The sequence below is a fragment of the Macrobrachium rosenbergii genome, chromosome 56 (genome assembly GCF_040412425.1).
Source record: "Macrobrachium rosenbergii isolate ZJJX-2024 chromosome 56, ASM4041242v1, whole genome shotgun sequence".
Taxonomy (NCBI): domain Eukaryota; kingdom Metazoa; phylum Arthropoda; class Malacostraca; order Decapoda; family Palaemonidae; genus Macrobrachium; species Macrobrachium rosenbergii.
Genome location: NC_089796.1, coordinates 56,474,194 through 56,488,542, shown reverse-complemented (window position 1 = coordinate 56,488,542; position 14,349 = coordinate 56,474,194). Strand labels below are relative to the sequence as shown.

Sequence of the window (14,349 nt, the reverse complement as noted above, 5' to 3'; positions counted from 1 at the left end):
TAATAATAATAATAATAATAATAATAATAATAATAATAATAATAAAAAAAAAAAAATAATACCTATGGAGGAGACACACTTGTAAACAATTTGACTTAAAAGAATATTACTCCAACAATTTGTTTTATAACGGACTTTTTCATTCTGTCTTTATATTCACTATTAAAAAGTGGAGAAGAGATGACGGATGAACTGACCAATATTCATGACGTTAGCAAGTCGATCTTGTTGAATCTGATGGACATAATCTGAACATTTCTTCTTTAACTGTAGAATAAATACAGTTTAAGGTGTAAACATACCTTCCTAAAGGAGTAGAGCATGGTCAAAATGAGAATCTCATTACAAAAGATGGGAATATACTAAATGATAATGAGGTTAGTCTTATCTATTCCGTTGCTGGACGGAGGTGAGATCATGTTTGTTGCAACGAAGACCAACAAGGTTTCTGTCTGAACAAGCAGAGTGCCTTGAATGATAAAATGTATTGTCAGCGCTTCTGACGGGAGGGCCAATGCCCATTATTCTTTTTTAAGCCCTGAATTATGCGTAACATAATTGCTCCCTTGCTTATTTTCTTAGTAGTTTTAGCAAATCAACTAACTGTCGAAATTTCAACTAAATCATTCAAAGTTCCTCTCAAAGAGAACTAACCTTGACTTGTGTACAATGCAGGTTTAATATCTTCCTCTTGTCAATCGTCCGCAGTCTTTAGGTACCTCGTGAGTAATACTGAAATATAGTTGGTTTACTCTCAAACGAATATCTGATCATCCATTACTCGGCAAACAGAAAGTTTTGATAAAAAACGCACATACTTTAAAATCCATCCTCCAACTAATTTACGCATGTTGTCAGTGGGCTAGGTATCGGGAACAGAAGGGAAAAGTAAGAAATCAAGAATAAAACATACATCTCATTGCCCAGTGTATTGACCGCCGCTGATTTTTAACGCCACCGATTTACTCACTATGAAAATTACAACCATATCATTCGAACATAAGTTTCAATAAATAACAAAACTTCCACATTTGACTGACGCTGAAGTCAACAACTCCAAAAAATAACTATTTCACGGCATGGGCATCACAGAAGAGCCCTGTCTGAAATGATTTAAAAATGCAAGGGATTCTTAGGCTTAGTGTCTGGGATGAAAGCACTTCTTAATAACTGTCTAATTTCAGTCTACGCTGTTTAGAGAGAGAGAGAGAGAGAAAGAGAGAGAGAGAGAGAGAGAGAGAGAGAGAGAGAGAGAGAGAGAGAATTCTTCCAAAATACAGGAAAAATGTCTTTTTTTTCAAAGGCGACGCAAAACAAGCCGAACCCAATTTGGCAGAGTGGCAAAAAGCACTGGTAAAATCTTCGCGCCCACTGACATCTACAAAACCTTCACGTTCAAGATGAGAGTTTTCAATCTCATAAATGCACTATTTTACGTGTTCTTTGGCCACTTATTTCTTGATTTCAAACTGAGAATTGACAAAAATTCTCCCACCTACATACCCTACACCGTCTTACCCTCGGTAGGGCCTAACAAGAAGGAAACTTCAGTACGTGTTTCTGACGAACTGTGCACACTTTATATATATATATATATATATATATATATATATATATATATATATATATATATATATATATATATATATATATATATATATATATATATATATACAAATATTAAACTTGATTGCTTTCACAACTATTCCGTGTAATCATACATATAATAACAGGACATCATTTAAACAGAACAGTATCTAAAGGAGACTTTATCAAAAAGGGTTACAAAATTTCAAGGATTATCTGTCTCCATCTCCCAGTAGCCGAAAAATGACCAGACACATGTTCTCGCTGTACTGATATGCGCCTGGGGAAGGGAATTAAAGCCCTTTTTGATCCGAGGCCCTGTGCTGGCTTTCGTAAATCCTATACATGTGAAACAACGAAACAGATTACATGGGCAGTGTGCCCCTGAAAGAAGCCACAGGTAAAGAATTGTGAAGGTTGTGAAGACAGGGTTACACAGGAGATGAAGACAGGGTTAGAACAGGAGATGAACATTTAAAGAGAACACGTTTATTTTAGTTAAAGCATGAACATGGACTCTGTAACTTTTCATAATAACATTTAAACATCCTGTTTAACTGAGAATACGTCTGGTCATTTTACGGTTATCAGACAATATATATATATATATATATATAGATAGTCCTTATATATATATATATATATATATATATATATATATATATATATATATATATATATATATATATATATATATATATATATATATATATATATATATTGTAAAGATTAGCGCCAAAAATACGCTATGAAACTGTTCTCCTTTCCTGCTTTGGGTTGGTTTGAACCTTTGAAGGTCGGGGTATAGGGGCTCAGAGAATATAATAGTTGGGGACAGTAATCTGGCTTTGCACTGTTTTCTTTTTGGTACAGGAAAGAAAATCGTTTTCTATGATATAGTCGCGTCGGCGACCTGGGTCAGGACATCGCCCCCTACCCCTGTCCAGAAGCAATAAAAGGTCAGGGCCAGGACAGTTCTTCTCACACGCGGTCGCTAGTTTGCCGAGAACAAGTCAAGTCTCTGCAGGCCTTTGCCCCTGCCCTCCTTCTTCCGCTCGCCGCCACGTGGATCCCATCGCCGCCCTTTGTGCCCCGTGTTCCATTCCACGTGGCCTTAGAAGACTGCAAGGGGGATTGCAAGTCTCCCAAACGCGAGCTGACATTAAACGGCGGCCTTTTCATCATCCCAAGGGCGCCCTTTTCCGCCCCAATCTACGACTTGAAGAAATACCTTTGAGAGGAGGCCCATTTGTCCACGCTCCCACACGTGTTTCTCGGCAGAAGACGTCGTCAGCCCTACGCCCCTACAAATGTGGTAATGTACCCAAAACGAGTTGCTAGTCACGATTACTTAGCCCTTTGCATTTATTAATTTCTGGGCCTATAACTTTGTGTTCCCTGATATTTCTTGGTTCAAGCCAGGCCCACGTGTTCACAGCTTCTTTCCTCTGAGTCACAAGTAACGCCTCGGGGAGTCCTTTGGCGCCTTCAGTGCACCCCGAGTAATTCAATCCCCAAATTCCAGCATTAGATGTGTAACGTGGGTCCAAATATCGTTTCAGAAAGACGCCTGTAGCAGAATTATCCTTGGTCCGTGTTCCTGGCATTCCCAAGCTCCCCCTTCGGGAGGACTTCTACGGCAGTAATTTACCGTATTTTCAGTTAATTTTCCTTTTGACCTTGTGTGCTATCAAATATAACTATTTTTATATCCACGTGTTTCACGCACTTCCCTAGTGAAGAGCCCTCCGCTCCGTGTACTTCTTTTTTGTTTGTGTTTTATATGTCCTGGGTATCTTACAAGGCCATTTTCGAGTAAAGTAATAATTGTGGAGTCATAAGATCCACCTGCACCAGGAAACATATAAAAATGGCGACCTAACCAGTGATTCTCGTAATGATTGCATCCCCCTCTTCCCTTTGTTGTTTGTGTTGCAATTTGTGAAATCAGCAATTAGCTCAGCTAAGCTGGATACGAGACAGATTACGAACCTTTGAAAAGCCAGCGCAACAGGCCAAGGAAATTCTGCGTAAGTAAACTGTGTTTATTTAGCGTAGGACGCTTTAGAAAACGTGACTAGTCCTAGGAATTTTTTTTTTATAGTAGGGCGCATGTCCGAGGAAAACGAGAGAGAGAATCGCCGAAACTTAGCTTTGGAAGCCTTTGCACGCGGCTTGCATGCCATTCAATTAGGTTATATAGGTGATAAATCATTAAAGGAATAGTGCGCATATTCCTCCTGTAGAAACGAGTGATTTCGAAACCGAATCATTAGATAGGCGCGAGACCTCGACGGCAACCACGTGTTCGAAAGTCAGATTAGCATTGCTGACGCATTTTACCCTCTCTCTCTCTCGTTTTAGAAATAGGAGCGAAAGCGTATATTATACGCCAAGGACGAAAAGGGTCAACAACTGTTGTCTCTCAGTTCGGGGAAGTCGCCGGGTGTTTACGTCGTTCATTCATTTGGCGCAGACGGCCTTGACCGTCCATTCCGTGGCCCAGTTAGGAAAACATTTGTTTGTTTGATTTGCTTCGCTCTACCAAATTGTTTTGCATTATTGGGGGTCTGACATTATATGTTCTGTATTGTTCTGTTTTTTCTGTGTTTTTGTTTTGTGCTGTTACTACGGCTGCGTGTGTTGCCTATCTGTTGTGATTGTGGGATGGCCCCCCCCCACCTAATTGCCCTTGAGAATAACACTTCTCCCATACGTCATTAAAACTAGCGCCCTCGCTGATCAGACGTCGTCTGTGCGGAAATTCCCGGGCGCCTATATATTCTATTCTTGTCCCCAATAAACCCGTGTCGTCGGTCCGTTGGTGAAACCAATTCATTTTCCATTCAGTCCCCAAGTGAGCCCGTTTCGTCAGTAATTCGGGAGACCTAAATATATATCCCAATCTAGTCCCCAAGTAAGCCCGTTTTGTCGGTAATTAGGGAGACCTATACAATCCTGTCTTGTCCCCAAGTCAGCCCGTTTGTCGTTACCTTGGGAGACCAATCCTTGCTAAATTCATCGTCCCCAATCAGCCCGCTCCGTCGGTAAATCGGGAGACCAATCATTGCTAATCCATCGTCCCCAATCAGCCCGCTCCGTCGGTAAATCGGGAGACCAATCATCGCTAATTCATCGTCCCCAATCAGCCCGCTTCGTCGGTAAACCGGGAGACCAATCATTGCTAATTCATCGTCCCCAATCAGCCCGCTTCGTCGGTAAACCGGGAGACCAATCATTGCTAATTCATCGTCCCCAATCAGCCCGCTTCGTCGGTAAACCGGAGACCAATCGGTCCCCAATCATAAACGGGAGACCAATCATTGCTACTCATCGTCCCCAATCATCCGTCCGGGAGACCAATCAGCTAATCCATCGTCCCCAATCAGCTCGCTTCGTCGGTAAATCGGGAGACCAATCATTGCTAATTCATCGTCCCCAATCAGCCCGCTTCGTCGGTAAATCGGGAGACCAATCATTGCTAATTCATCGTCCCCAATCAGCCCGCTTCGTCGGTAAACCGGGAGACCAATCATTGCTAATTCATCGTCCCCAATCAGCCCGCTCCGTCGGTAAATCGGGAGATCAATCATCGCTAATTCATCGTCCCCAATCAGCCCGCTTCGTCGGTAAACCGGGAGACCAATCATTGCTAATTCATCGTCCCCAATCAGCCCGCTTCGTCGGTAAACCGGGAGACCAATCATTGCTAATTCATCGTCCCCAATCAGCCCGCTTCGTCGGTAAATCGGGAGACCAATCATCCAATTCATCGTCCCCAATCAGCCCGCTTCATCGGTCGGGAGACCCAATCATCGTCCCCAATCAGCCCGCTTCGTCGGTAAATCGAGACCAATCATTGCTAATTCATCTTCCCCAATCAGCCCGCTTCGTCGGTAAAACGGGAGACCAATCATTGCTACTCATCGTCCCCAATCAGCCGGCTCCGTCGGTAAATCGGGAGACCAATCATTGCTAATCCATCGTCCCCAATCAGCCCGCTTCGTCGGTAAATCGGGAGACCAATCATTGCTAATTCATCGTCCCCAATCAGCCCGCTTCGTCGGTAAATCGGGAGACCAATCATTGCTAATTCATCGTCCCCAATCAGCCCGCTTCGTTGGTAAATCGGGAGACCAATCGTTGCTAATTCATCGTCCCCAATCAGCCCGCTTCGTCGGTAAACCGGGAGACCAATCATTGCTAATTCATCGTCCCCAATCAGCCCGCTCCGTCGGTAAATCGGGGAGACCAATCATCGCTAATTCATCGTCCCCAATGCTTCGTCGGTAAACCGGGAGACCAATCATTGCTAATTCATCGTCCCCAATCAGCCCGCTTCGTCGGTAAACCGGGAGACCAATCATTCTAATTCATCGTCCCCAATCAGCCCGCTTCGTCGGTAAATCGGGAGACCAATCATTGCTAATTCATCGTCCCCAATCAGCCCGCTCCGTCGGTAAATCGGAGACCAATCATTGCTAACCCATTGTCCCCAATCAGCTTCGTCGGTAAATCGGGAGACCAATCAGAACAAGCTAACCCATCGTCCCCAATCAGCCCGCTTCGTCGGTAAAATCGGGAGACCAATCATTGCTAATCCATCGTCCCCAATCAGCCCGCTCCGTCGGTAAATCGGGAGACCAATCATACGTCCTTTGGAAAAGGGAGATTCCCCCAGCTCTGGGAAAGGGAGGCTACTAGGTCCTCTCAGCCTGCAAAATGTCGACACGGTCTCAGCAGAGCGAGAGGATTTCAAGTTCTTCATGTCCTCAGGAAGGAAGGCGGGAGAGAACTAAGAGACTGGGTACAGGAGAGGATGGAAACAGGCAGAACGACAGGCTCAGGAGAGAGAGAAGAAGCCCAGGCAGAAAGAAGCAGAAGACAGGCCAGGAGAGGGAAGAGCAGAGGGACAGGAAAGGGACAAGCGTGCCCATGAACTCGCAATGCTGCAACAGAGTGGCCCTTCGCCTCCCCCTGCCCCAGGGGATGAGTGCCTTCAGCCAGGCTCTCGCCTGCATGCCAAAGTGGACGGAGGCCGAGCCGAGGTGTGGCTCGACAGCGCCGAGACAGTTTTAAAGGCCTGCCCCTGAGTGCAGCCGAACTCTCCTGGTGTTGGGCAAGTTCCTTGGAGGGAAGGCCCTGATTGCCTACAGGGCCCTCCCGCCGGAGGAGCAGGAAAATTGGGAGGTCGTACGCCAGACTATTGCCAAGGCGTACGAGATAACCCCTGAACGCTGGAGGAGGCGCTGGCGCGGGCAAGTGAAGGAGGCCAATCAAACCTGGGCAGACTGGGCCTACAAGTCCGAGCGTGCCCGTGCCAAATGGTTCGAGGCCGTGGGGTTACGACCCTCAACGATGCCAATCGAACAAATAAAAATAGAGAACTTCCTACTCTACACCCTCCGGCCCTCGCCACGCACGTCGCCGAGAAGGAGCCCCCACCTTAGCTGATTGCTGTCGAATAGCGGACTCTGGGACACCCATCACCCCAGGAGAGCTCGCTCCAGCGCAAAATTACGCCACCTGCCTTCCCATCGGGTGCCCCTCCGCCGAAGAATGGGCAATCACAGAAACCCGTTGTGTGCGGGTTCTGCAAGAAGATCGGGCATGCCAAGGAGCAATGCCGCAGCAAAACCACCCGCGTCTCTCTCTCCCGGACAGCCCCTAATAAGTCGCCTGCGCCTTCACTGGGGCAGTGTGGAAAGATTTCATCCAAACCTTTTGCACGGCGTGCAAGGTTTATGGCCATTCTTCCTCATGGGCAAAATGCCCTAGAAATAATAAGGCAGGAACTCCCGCCGTCGCCCTGGCAGTAACGAATCCCGAGTCCTTAGGCCCTCCTGCCGAGGGTCCCATCTATGTGGCACCTCCTCGAGGTAAATACTCAGCACGCCAGGTCAAGGCATTTGACGACTCTGGCGCGCAAATTTCCCTCATAAGGAGGGACAAAGTTCCCTATGGAGCTATAATAGACCGACGCAAGCTCGTCACCATTGAGGGCATAAACGATTTTAAATGATCCTCCCTACGGTCCAACTGAGGGTCACCCGACCCCACAGAGCCAGGACTCCTTCGTCTCGCCGTAGTGAAACACATTCCAGGAGACTATGACGTCCTCCTGGGCCAAGACTTTACGTCCCATTTCAAGCCACCACCATTCCGGGGTCCCCATTCCCAAATAAATCATCCAAATCCGAGTCCAGTGCCCGGCACGGCATCAGTGCCGGTGCCGAGGCCTCAACCAGATCTCCCTTCAGGAGAATCTCGGCCTTCAGCTCCTCTGCCAGTGCCCCTTAGGCGCACTGAGCAGTGCCAGTCTCCGTCCGTCCAGACAGACGAGACCACCACCACATCGCCACCAGCGCCAGTGCCAATGTCAGTGCCTGAGCTGGTCACCCTGCATGCAAGTCGACCCCGCCCCTCCGGCCGTCCCCTCTCTCGCCGCCCGCCGCAGATTCCTCCGCGAGTCATGATTCTGCCCCGCCTTCCTGGGCCGATGAACTCTGCGAACTGCGCCGGGTTAATGTCCGAGATGGCGAACAAAATTCCTGGGTCAGTTGTCGCAGCAGCTGACCCAGATGGCACCCCTGCCGCCCTTGGCCTCTGGCCTCTGATTCCCGGCCAAGGACAACGGTCCAAGGAGGAGGTTCGTGAGCGGAGTTACCACGGGTGTGGGCGATCGAGGTAGTCCACAAGGAGCCCCGAGCTCTTCTGGCCCCTGTGCAAACTTGGCATAGGGCCCCCATCTTCATCTCTTGAACGTCTTGGCACCTTTCATCCAGGAGAGGATGTCAAGGCCTTCCGCTATCTTCTTCCTTTCCTTTGGAATTTCTATCCCTCATCCTTCTCTATCGATCTTTCCTTCACACTTTCCCTTACTTACCACCGCAAGCGGCAGTTAACATATGGGATATCATCCCCTTTTAAAATGCACAAATCATTTTATTTCGAAGCAGTAAGAGAGACAGAGGGAAGTGGCACGCCCTTACGCCTGTCCTTTGGCACAAGGCAGGTGTGTCAACTCTTCCTGAAGGGTCGCGCCCTTTGGGTTTCTTTTCCGCCCTTGGGCTGAGAGTTAGCTCTGACCGTCGTCTGTTGGCGACGGAAGTTAGATAAAGAAGTAAATCATAAATACCTCACTCTGTTATCCTTTATTTTCTACGTATATTATATACTTTTGCATTTAATCTTTTCTCATTTTTTTACCGAATCCCGAGTCACAAGACTCCTGCCCTACGAATTTTAACGTAGCCTTTTTAATCACACGGTGCAGCCGGCTCTTTAGTATGAAGTAATATCCTTCGTTTGTTGTTCTGTGTAGTTTCCTTTTTTTAATTTACATTTTTTTTTGTTGAGTTATCCCTGTGGAGAATGTTAGCCTTGTCCATTTTCCCCTTCATTTGTTTATCCTCCCATTCATACGTCGAGTAGTCTTTTTATAGCTTACACCCAAGTTGTAAGCTGCAGACGTAAAAATTTAGCGTTGTTTAAGTTGGCGAATTAAAACCCGCGAATAATCTCTTTGCCTCACAGCTGTCAAGTTCTTGTCCCTTCAGATTAGCATTCGTGGGAAATATTAGTTAGGCTCGTCGAGCTTATGAACCGTGGGAGGTCGATTGAAAAGAAGAATTGAATTCTATTATTACAATTTTGGTAAAGGGGATATTATTTAAAACCTACAATGTATTGTCACATATGCCGCCTCTTCAAGGCACAACTAATAGCATGCATGTAATTCCAGGATAGCATTAAGAAATCAGTGGGTTTACATTTGTTTTCCTTTTAAATCTTGCCTTGTATGTTTTATTTTGTTGTTGTTATTTTGTAATTTTGAAGTGTTCTTTGTTTATTTTCGTCTGAGCGCCTTATTACCCCAGTAAAGTAAATCCAATAAGAATGGGTAGAATCAGTATTTGTGAAATATTTGAGCAATAATTAATTTGCAAACAAGTTCACCCTTTTGGGTGTATATTCTAAATTGCACTTTGCTCCTAGAGTAAACTTTCAGTTTGTTATTGATCAGTGTGGCATCAGAGTTTTGCAAATAAAGTAAAGTAACGATTGTAGCAAAGCAGAAGATAGAATAAAGTCGAACGTTTTCTCCGCTCATTTTTGCTGTTGTCAATATTCGCACCCGTTTATAGGTGTGAATATTATCTTGCCAGGGGAGCTGTAAAGATTAGCGCCAAAATACGCTATGAAACTGTTCTCCTTTCCTGCTTTGGGTTGGTTTGAACCTTTGAAGGTCGGGGTATAGGGGCTCAGAGAATATAATAGTTGGGGGACAGTAATCTGGCTTTGCACCGTTTTCTTTGGTACAGGAAAGTAAGATCGTTTTCTATGATATAGCCGCGTCGGCGACCTGGGTCAGGACATCGCCCCCCCCTACCCCTGTCCAGAAGCAATAAAAGGTCAGGGCCAGGACAGTTCTTTCTCACACGCGGTCGCTAGTTTAAGCCGAGCAGTCACGCCTCTGCAGGCCTTGCCCCTGCCCTCCTTTTCCGCTCGCCGCCACGTGGAGCCCATCGCCGCCCTTTGTGCCCCGTGTTCCATTCCACGTGGCCTTAGAAGACTGCAAGGGGGATTGCAAGTCTCCCAAACGCGAGCTGACATTAAACGGCGGCCTTTTCATCATCCCAATATCGTTTCAGGAAGACGCCTGTAGCAGAATTATCCTTGGTCCGTGTTCCTGGCATTCCCAAGCTCCCCCCCCCTTCGGGAGGACTTCTACGGCAGTAATTTACCGTGTTTTCAGTTAATTTTCCATTTGACCTTGTGTGCTATCAAATATAACTATTTTTATATCCACATGTTTCACGACTTCCCCTAGTGAAGGAGCCCTCCGCTCCGTGTACTTCTTTTTGTTTGTGTTTTATATGTCTTGGGTATCTTACAAGGCTATTTTCGAGCAAAGTAATAATTGTGGAGTCAAAAGATCCACCTGCATCCTCAGGAAACATATAAAAATATATATTATATATATATATATATATATATATATATATATATATATATATATATATATATATATATATATATATATATATATATATAATATATAGCATTTTGGTTACCAAATGACGCCTTGACAATATCTGTTACCCGTGTTGCAAAAGTTTTAATAATATCGCTTTAGTCTTGCTAGTACTGCTTAGGTAGATAAATAAATCACTTTAGTCTTACTTAGCAACGTACAGCTATTGTGGAATCCGAACCACATTATAGCGAGAAATGAATTTCTATCACCAGAAATAAATTCCTCTAACTCTTCATCAGCCGGCCGGGAATCGAACTCCGGTCTGAGTGCCAGTCCACAGCTGACTCACCCAACGAAGAGCTGCTTAGGCAGATAAAATTGGATCTGATGATGATGATGATAATGTGAAAACTGTCATCACTGATGTGCAGAACTATTGAACAGCATAAATATCTGTAGGAAAAGGGTCACTCCTACACTGTTTTGTAATTACCTTATTCCATACCTGATAAACAAAAGTATTTCTCTAAAACGCTGATCACTGAAATTTACCCCAACTAATGAATTGTACAGTTTTATTCTATATATCAAGATCAAGAACTGTATTTGATGAAAAATAATTCACAGTAACCATAACATTTAGGACTAATTTAATTTTCATTGTTCATTTTAACTTGAAAATAAAGTGCTTAGTTAAAATCTGAGCTTTTTATAAAATCGCCTTACCTTTAATATGAAGTAGGATATCATTTCCGCCTCCCCCCTATTTTTTAGTTCTCACGTACCTGTAAATGAAAATAAAATTAAAATTACTCAAAATAACAAGAACACACTATAAAAGTGTCTTATAATAGTATAAAAGGTCCTCTATGGTTTTTCACCCGACAGTAAAAGTCCTCTTTTTGAGAGAGAGAGAGAGAGAGAGAGAAGAAATTCATCAATGCAAAACATTTAATTTCATCCCTAAATTTGCTTCCAGGAAAAAAGTACACGAAAGCGACTACTTACCTTGCCACTCCATTGAATGGTATACGACAAAGCCTTCGCTATTCGTGGCTACGCTACTTATCTCCGCGGTACAATGAAATGCAATTAGCCTGATGACGTCGTCACCTTTTTTACTCAACAGATGAAGAATAATGTGATGAGCATCACGATTCATCGACACTTCCTAGTTTCATCCACTTCGACTCTGACATACTCACCCGAAGAAAACGAGAAACTGCAATCTATTTCCATAGATATCCTTCCTACATAAACAAGAAGACAGTTTTCCTGACGCCAACTCTTTTTGTGTTCAGGACAAGTGGGAGTCCTCCTTGTACACCAGCTTCTGAGCAACTGTCGGCTACAATAAACCCCCCCCTTCCATTTGTTTGCAGTTTCGTTAAACAAACCCTAGTCATTAAAAGGCAAAGAACAATACATGTATCTTCATTAATGTAATCAAAGATGCAACATAGTCTTTATATCTCTTCAATATCTGCTGTGTCGTTATTCAAACTATGGTAAACTCTTCCAATTACTTCTGCTTGGTCAAAAGGACTAGCGAACTAATCTGTCGTCCACTGTAGTCATGTCAATTTAACCTGAAAAAGCAACGTGAAAGTTTTATTCGAATCATTACTTTATTTCCGAGTTGCCCACAACTCGGGGTTCTCTATAAAAACCATTCTCAGGCCAACAAATTTAAACGATAGAATTCAGCGATAGGGTAATTTGTATTTATGCTTACTTCAAAACCTGCCCTTATGACATGTAAATGCATCCGTTCAATTATCCAGTAATTTCCATTATGTAACTGGTTAACATAAACCTGTTCTACGAGAAATTACTTGGAAAAAAAACACAAAGCCAGAAAGAAAATAAATGAACGGAGAGGATACTGATGCAAAATCATTTCCCGACCTTGCCAGGATTCGAACCTGGAATCTTCTGATCCGTAGTCAGACGCGTTATCCGTTGCGCCACAAGGCCGTTGTATACGGCTTTTGTAGATTACATAAAATTAACACATCTTCTTAACGGCAAAACTGCAACTCTTTAAATAGTTGTCATTCCTTTATTGTTAGTAAAATCAAAGCGTTTAATTTTTTTTTTTTTTTGGTTATCACGAAGCTTTTATAATCAAGGCTAACTCAAGCAGCATAACATGCTCACGAGAACACGGGTTTCCGAGTTAAATATAGTAAGATTTTGGGTTGCGGCCAGAAAAGGTGCAAGAAGCTGAAATGCGGCAGCCTCTCTCTCTCTCTCTCTCTCTCTCTCTGTATGTCTGTCTGTCTGTTTCACACACAAACACGCACGCGCATACACATACATACACAAAAATTAAAATTACAAATGAAAAACTGCAAATAATTTACCCATAAACGACACTTTTGTAACTTACATCTGAAGTTGAAATAAAAAAAAGCAGGAAATACAGGATAATTAACAAAGGCATTGTTTTTAGGTTCCTCAAAATGAAAAAGAGATGTTAAACAAAAACAACCAAATCTGCATTGCCAGGAAAATTATATATTTAACTTTATCGATATCTATTCACTGAAATTAATTTGTGACAACAATTATTCTCCTTAAGCTTGCATTCACGCGTGCACACACACACACACACACACATATATATATATATATATATATATATATATATATATATATATATATATATATATATATATATATATATATATATACATACATACATACATACATACATACATACATACATACATGCATACGTAAAACAAGCATATAAATATTGACTCGAGCGAATGCGATCCCAAAATGAAACTGCATTTAGAAGGTGAATGTCATTTTCTGTTGTATAAACCAGCATTAGGAACTCGAAAAGATTAACTAACCTTAAAGGCAGTCAACGGTGTCTCTTGAAAGGTCTGACAGCGCAAATAAAGCGGGAGTTGCAAAACCGTTGACAGAGCAAACGAGGCAGAGATTGGCAAACCAAATTCACTGACTAATAACTATTCTTCCAATCACTTCTTCCTCAACAGCCGGACACTGAACTGAGAACAACCAAAATTTCCTCACTTCATTATGAACTAATGAGTTATCTGCAATAACTGACCACTCCTTTGTTAATTGCATTTCTTAGAGAGTGACGATAGCATGGTTGATATGAGGAGTTTATCGGAAGTGAATGACATCAACAACTTCAGTACAATCCAATATCGCAAAGCAAACTTTCAACAAACTTTTAGAAGAATTGTCCCTAAAATTTACATATCCTGTGAGAGAGAGAGAGAGAGAGAGAGAGAGTAATTGTATACAGTCAACCTTCATACTCTGTCAATAATGCAAAGGTCCAAACAATGCCCAATAGCAGCAGTATTTCTTCTGCAACCTAAACCATCCACCAGTGACGCATTGGTTTTTTCTTACCGACAATCCCACTACTCTACACCCCCAGTGGTCGGCCAATACGGCAAACCTATCAATGTTAACAAAGTGCAACGCAATGAAATTAATGAAGTGGATCATGGTCACATGATGCAAAAATGAAGAGGTAAAGATTTTTTCCTAATCGGTTAGTCTTCTAATACGAGTACATACAAAATTCAAAAACCCCTGAGAGCCGTGTATGAAATCTAGCATTCATGCCATTCGCTTACAGTAATTGATTCGTTCATTTTACGGCCATAAATGATAATCTTCGGCAAAAACATGACTACTTAAAAGTTTAAGTATACCTTAGTTTAACCTGACTACTTCACGGATAAAACGCGTGCCCCTTAATATAAGCGATGACCGCTGGGCCCATG

The 14,349-nt window shown here is 43.3% G+C and overlaps 1 non-coding gene across 1 annotated transcript; it reads right to left on the bottom strand.

The window, feature by feature from the left end:
• Nucleotides 1–12,471: 12,471 nt before the first annotated feature.
• TRNAR-ACG (transfer RNA arginine (anticodon ACG)) lies at nt 12,472–12,544 on the bottom strand. The gene has a single exon. It is a non-coding gene; the product is annotated as a tRNA-Arg (tRNA).
• Between the last annotated feature and the right edge of the window lie 1,805 nt (nt 12,545–14,349).